The sequence below is a fragment of the Perognathus longimembris genome, chromosome 7 (assembly GCF_023159225.1).
Source record: "Perognathus longimembris pacificus isolate PPM17 chromosome 7, ASM2315922v1, whole genome shotgun sequence".
NCBI lineage: Eukaryota > Metazoa > Chordata > Mammalia > Rodentia > Heteromyidae > Perognathus > Perognathus longimembris.
Window position 1 is genome coordinate 8,254,722 of NC_063167.1, and position 6,933 is coordinate 8,261,654.

Sequence of the window (6,933 nt, forward strand, 5' to 3'; positions counted from 1 at the left end):
TAACACTGGAGGACAGTGCCCAGGCCCTGAGTTCTAGGGTGTGTCAGAGGCCTGAGGTGAACACCTGTAATCTTATCTACTCAGTAGGATGAGATCTAATCCGGGTTTGGAGCCAGAACAGGCAAGAGATTCTGTGATACATTGCAGTCCAATTAAACAGGGAAAAGCTAGAAACGGAGCTATGCTCAAGTGGTAGAGGGCTAAGCTAGCCTTGATTCAGTAAAGCTCAAGAACAGTGCCCAAGCTCTGAGTTCAAATCCCAGGAAACACCCCCCCACCCTGCCGCTCCCACAGATATACACACACGCTTATGAACTTGGATCTGTCTATGTTGGGGAGCACCGTGGTATCCCAGTGCTCTGCTTCTCAGGGCTGAGTGGAAAGGCATGAACTGAAATCTCTTGCCATGATGGAGTTGGGATGGCCATGTTGAGCTGAGTTCTCTCTGAGAAGGGACTTCTCGGCTTGGGCTGGAACACATGCCTCGTGCTGGCTGCTACCCCAGGATCTCTCCCCTGCAGAACCCCACACTGAGCACCATGCCGCCACCCACACTGCAGCAGCTGGCGATGCAGAGCCTGCTGGAGGACGAGGCCTTGGCCGTCTCTGCTCTGGAGGACCTTCCCGTGGCTCTCTTCCCTACACTGTTCATAGATGTCGTTGTCAAGAGACGCATGGAGGTGCTGAAGGCCATGGTGCAGGCCTGGCCCTTTCCCCGCCTCCCCCTAGGGGCCCTGCTGGGCAGAGAAGACCTGGAGATGTTAGAAGTCATCCTGGAGGGGCTTGAGATGCTGCTTGAGCAGAAAGTGCGGCCCAGGTAAGGGGGACCCGGGTTGCTGGCAAGGGAGGACCCCAGAGCCCAGGGATGAGACACACAGGAGTCAGAGAGAGTGGGGTAGACCCGTGAGAGACCTCAGGGCCAGAGGATCATGGGGCTCAGTGCTGAGCTCCTCGTGGAAGAGGGCGTGTGGGTGCTGGGGGCCACTGGGAACGGCTGCAAGGTTACCCATAGAATTCATCCCTTAGCTGATAAAAAGGGGATAAATATAAAAAGCTGCAGGATACCAATAGCTCAGGTGTATAATCCTCGCTCCTTAGAGGGCAAAGTTGTTGAGGATCTCTGTTCAAAGCCAGCCTGGACAGAAAAGGGCCTGAAGTTCTTTTCTTTTTTTTTTTTTTTTGGCCAGTCCTGGGCCTCGGACTCAGGGCCTGAGCACTGTCCCTGGCTTCTTCTTGCTCAAGGCTAGCACTCTGCCACTTGAGCCACAGCGCCACTTCTGGCCGTTTTCTGTATATGTGGAGCTGGGGAATCGAACCCAGGGCCTCATGTATACAAGGCAAGCACTCTTGCCACTAGGCCATATCCCCAGCCCCAGGCCTGAAGTTCTTATCTCCAATTAACCAAGAAAGCAAGCCAGAAGTGCAGGTGTGGTTCAAGTGGTAGTACAACTCGCCGTGCGTGGAAAAGGCTAAGGTAGAGCGCCCTGGTCATGCTCTCAGGCTCCATTGCTAGTGCACAAGCGAAAGAAAGAAAAGGAGAGGGAGATAGAGACAGAGAAAGAAAGAAAACTGGTAAAATATCAAGAGGAATAGAGGCAAGCTAGCTTGGCTAGATCAAGTGTAAGCAGAGAGCCTGTTCTGTGTCTCCTCCAGTAGATGCAAACTGCAGGTGATAGATTTGCAGAATATGTCCCTGAACATCCAAACCTCAGGATTCTCAGGATACCTAGCCATGTCTCCAGCCTGCTCAGCAGTGGCCCTGACTGACAAGCCAGCAGCCAATCACCATCCAGAGATGACGAGGAGCCGCCCTTCAGGATATTCATAGACGTCATCGTCAGTGATAACGCCCAGGACTGTGTCCAATACTACTACTTGGTCCAGTGGGCCGAGATGAGAAAAGGCCAAGTTCAGCCGTGTGTGAAGCAGCTGGAGATTCGGCCACACGTCTCCTTAACCTCCACCTCTCACAAACGAAGCGTGCTGCGTCGTGGGCTTCCTCTGGACTCCATCCAGGAGCTGGTTGCAGATAATTTGTGGAATGAAGCAGCAATGATAATTGCAGCTCATTTTCTGGACCAGATAAAGAACTTTCACATCCTTTACCTCTCCAACATGAACATGGAATATACTTCAGGATTGTATTCCTTCATCATGAAAATACTACAGCAGAAAAATCTCGAGCACATTTAGAGGCATAAATTCTGTTCCAAATATGGAAATCTGCACACGGTCCTGAGGTGAACACAGGAGTAGAGCCAGACTGTGGGTTGGGTAGATATGAACAGTCCTCAACTGTGTGCAGTGACCACACTGCTGAGGTGATAGTGAGGAGACTCTGCTCTGCTCACCACCACCACTCACCCCAGTCTCTCTCTCTCTTTTTTTTTGGGGGGGGGCCAGTCCTGGGGCTTGAAGTCAGGGCCTGAGCACTGTCCCTGGCTTCTTTTTGCTCAAGGCTAGCACTCTACCACTTGAACCACAGCGCCGCTTCTGGCCATTTTCTGTATATGTGGTGCTGGGGAATCAAACCCAGGGCTTCATGTATACAAGGCAAGCGTTCTTGCCACTAGGCCATATTCCCAGCCTCACCCCAGTCTCTCTGCTCTCTCTTCAGGACCTGAGGCCTTTGACGACTCTGTCTTTGAGTTCATGTCCTCTGGAGGAAGAAGACTTGAGATGTGTCCCTCCATTAGTCAGCTCAAGCACCTGCGACTCCAGTGTGTATTGATGGATAACTTCAGTCCTGAGCCCCTCTGAGCTCTGCTGGGGCGAGTGTCTGGCTCCCTGGAGACTCTAGCCTTAGAGCACTGTGGGATCACTGATGCCCAGCTCTCTGCCCTCCTGCCCACCCTGAGCCAGTGCTCCCGGCTCAGCTTGTTCCGTTTCTATGGGAACCCCATCTCCATGGTGGCCCTGCAGAACCTGCTGAGCCACACAGCCAGGCTGAGCAAGTTAAGCGGAGGACTGTATCCGGCCCCGATGGAGAGCTATCACCACCAATGTCTGTACTGGTGTGAAGTGAACAAGGAGAGATTTGCCCAGGTCTGCGTGGGCTTGCGGCAGGTCCTGAGGGACATACAGCCAACCCCACAAGGTCCAGATCTCCTGTTCAAGGTGTAAAAAGTGCAAATTCTACAGCCCAGAACTGGGAACTGGGTATTCACAGAGGAATATCCCTGTACACAACAATTTGAAGAGTGTAAAGTTTGTGCACATCACTGTTTGTCTAGTGACTAGTTACTTTGTTGGGGTCTCTTAGAAGTGAAGTGTCCCCTTTAGGACACTGGTACATCTTAGAGGGGATACAAACTCTGTGCCAGTCCCCAGCGATAAAGGAGAGGACAAGCCTCTCTGCTTTCCAGTTTAAATGCCAGCAGGACCGTGATGTGGGGTGCTCCGGGCACCGTGGGCTCCTGGGTCCTGTGTTCCCAACAAAGGAATCTGAGTGGAGTGGATTCAATCTGGCAGGAACAAGAGGGAATTCCTGTTTTCCTGAATGGTTCTATGGAAATGGCCTGGTCCCATGGAAGCCGCCTACTACGTTCATTACTTCATAACAATGAATACATTCTTGTGAGCAAGGTGCCAGTGGCTCTTGCCTGTTATCCTAGGTACTCAGAAGGCTGAGATCTGAAGATGGAGGTTCAAAGCCAACCCACCAGGCAGCACATTACGTAAGACTCATATTTCCAATCAACCACTCAGGAAAAAGCCAGAAGTGGCGCTGTGGCTCACGTGGTAGAAAAGGAATCTCAGGGACCATGCAGAGGCCTGAGTTCAAGCCCCAAGGAATGGCAGAGGAAAAATAATTAATCAAATCCTGTGGCTCACCTGTAATCGTAGCCGCTCCTGAAGGAGAGACCTGGTGGCATTTTAGGGATACAGGGCCAGCATTGAGCAAGCTAGGTACTTCAACCTTGGGAGGTGAAGCCCTCCTAAGGTTAAGAAAAATCCAGCTTGTGTTTGGTTGCCATTCCGTGTAGCCAGGTTTTAACAGGGCCGGGGGGCTGGGGGGGTGTCTATCAGTGGAGTTCAAGAGTATGCTTACCTAGTAGGTACTGCTGGCCTGTCATCCTAGCTTCTCCGGAGGCTGAGATCTGAGGATTGAGGTTCAAAGCCAGCCAGACTTATCTACAAATCATCTGTATTTCTTCCTGACCCAGAAGTGGAGCTGTGGCTCAAAGTGGCAGACCCCTGCCCTTGAGCAAAAAATCTTAGAGACGGCACCTAGGCACTGAATTCAAGTCCCAGAACCATCCCCAAATAATTAAAAAGCAGAAGAAATTACTAGCTGGGCCCTGGTAGCTCAAGCCTGTAATCCTCAAGAGTCTCAGTTTTAAGGATCACAGTTCGAAGCCACCCCAGGCAGGAAAGTCTCTGAGAGTCTTATCTGCAATTATCTTCATTTCCTCTCTGAAACCAAAAGTGGATTTGTGGCTGAAAGTGGTTGAGGACTAATCTTAAGCAATAAAAGCTTCTGAGACAGGGCCCAGGTGCTGAGTTCAAGTCAAAGGATTTATGGAAAAAAGGAAAAAAAATTGCTAATGAAGCTAGGATAAACATTTGTACCCAGGAGACTGAGTTCTGAGGACGGCAGTTCCATGCCAGCTCAGGCAAAGTAATTCTTGAAACTCTTACCTCCAATTAGCTTCTTTTTTGTGTGCCAGTCCTGGGCCTTGGACTCAGGGCCTGAGCACTGTCCCTGGCTTCTTTTTGCTCGCACTCTACCACTTGAGCCACAGCGCCACTTCTGGCATTTTCTGTATATGTGGTGCTGGGGAATTGAACCGAGGGCCTCATGTATACGAGGCAAGCACTCTTGCCACTAGGCCATATTCCCAGCCCCCAATTAGCTTTTTATTAGGACAGACAAAACCTATGTCAAAGCCTAGAACACAGAAAACAAAGGGGCATGATCTCCCTGATATATGACTGTTAACAAAGGGAGACGGAGAGACAGTAGAGACCAAGTCTGTGAAACAAAAACTGCTTGTCAAATAGTATTCCCCACAGGATTGGGGCAGCGCCCCAACAGTATGTAACTAAAACCAAACAATTGCTCAACATATAAAGGTCAAAAATTGACCTCTCAGGGGAATACAATAGCTCAAAAGCTATGCATGTACGTTCATATAAGACTACTGTCGACATATTGTCTAATATAAACATTACATTTAAAGCCCTAGACCAACTTTCTTGGGCACGGCCACGTGGCTACTGTATATGTTCTTGATACATTGTATATTGTATATATGTCTACCTGACCTAGAGAAGAGATAGAAAAACAGGACATAAGATATCACAAGAAATGTACACACGGGGCTGGGAATATGGCCTAGTGGCAAGAGTGCTTGATTCGTATACATGAAGCCCTGGGTTCGATTCCCCAGCACCACATATATAGAAAATGGCCAGAAGTGGTGCTGTGGCTCAAGTGGCAGAGTGCTAGCCTTGAGCAAAGAGAAGCCAGGGACAGTGCTCAGGCCCTGAGTTCAAGGCCCAGGACTGGCAAAAAAAAAAAAGAAAGAAAGAAATGTACACACTGCCCTACTATGTAACTGTACCCTTTTTGCACAACACCTTGTCAAAAAATTTGTGTTCAATTAATAAACAAAATTAAAAAAAAACCTATATCAAGTGGCAGAGTGCCAGACAGAAGCAGAAGCAGATAAGTAACAGAGCCAAGGCTCTGAGTTCAAGTCACAGTACCTGAAAAAAAAAAGGCTCATGAGTCTTAGAAACCTAGTCCGGTACAAATCCAGGGGTAAGGAGGACCCGGGCTGTCTTCCTGCTGAGACACGACTACAGGAAGCCCCCCCCCCCCACACACACACCTGGGGACCGAGGGGCAGTACAGGCACCGACCATGGAGCCCACTGACTCCCTTGGGGCCAGACCGCTTCACCATAGCGTCTGTGTGGCCTTACACACCTTGCTGGAGCCGCGTGTGCCCGCTCACCTTGAGGCTGACATCCACCTCAGAACCACTGGAGGAATTCCATAACCTACCCAGACATCGTATCTTCCTTTTCCACAACTGGCTGAATCCAAGAGGGGCTTGGAAGCCACCAGAATGGCAGGCGGGCAGCTTGGGGAGCTGGGGCAGAGCTGTGGTGGATGCCATGCACAGCCCGTCCAGCAGGGGGCAGGAGAGGCCGGCCTCGTGCCCACCTGTAGGGCAAATGGCCCACCCGGGGGTCCCTCCAGTCAGAATGGAGGCAGGAAGGCACGATGTAGAATCTTAGGTGTGTCACCCAGACTCTGGAAAGTTCCTCAGAGCCACGGTGCTGCAGCCAATGCCCAGCACAAGGACACTGACCTAGCATGGGCGGTCTGCACCAATGGGGGACACGCACTCCTGCATGAACCCCTTGACCTCTGGTCCGCTTCAGTCCAGCCCAGCCGCAGCTTCAGTCTGGCTTCCCTCCTTACCTCCCTACCCGGCGTGTGCAACTGAGTCCCCACAGCGCGAACCCTGCCACTCCCTCGACCTTCCATCCGGAAGGAGTCTCACAGGATGGAGCCATGCAAGGGGTCCTGTCAACTTTTACCACGGTGAGGTGGTCGGAATGGTGATGTAGAGCCCTTCCAGGTGGTGGGGAGGCCCATTGTAGTGGAACTTCTTAACCCAAATGGAATGTCCAGCTTGGAATGGATGGGCTGGACTGGAGCTGGGCCTGTTGACAGGCCTCCTGCTGACTTGCCTGTAAGTTCACTAAGTTAAGGAAGCATTATTAACTTAACCTAAGGCAGGGGCCTGCCGTCAGTGAATTCTCTCTGCTGATATTCTCCTGGTTGCTTCCTGGGAGTATGCTGGTTTGGATGGCAGGCTGGGTCCCAGAACGGTAAAGAAAAATATTAGGGGCCCACTGGTATTGAAGGCAGCCTCAGGCTGGATAATGTATCAGATCTCCTCCAATAAGGCTAGGA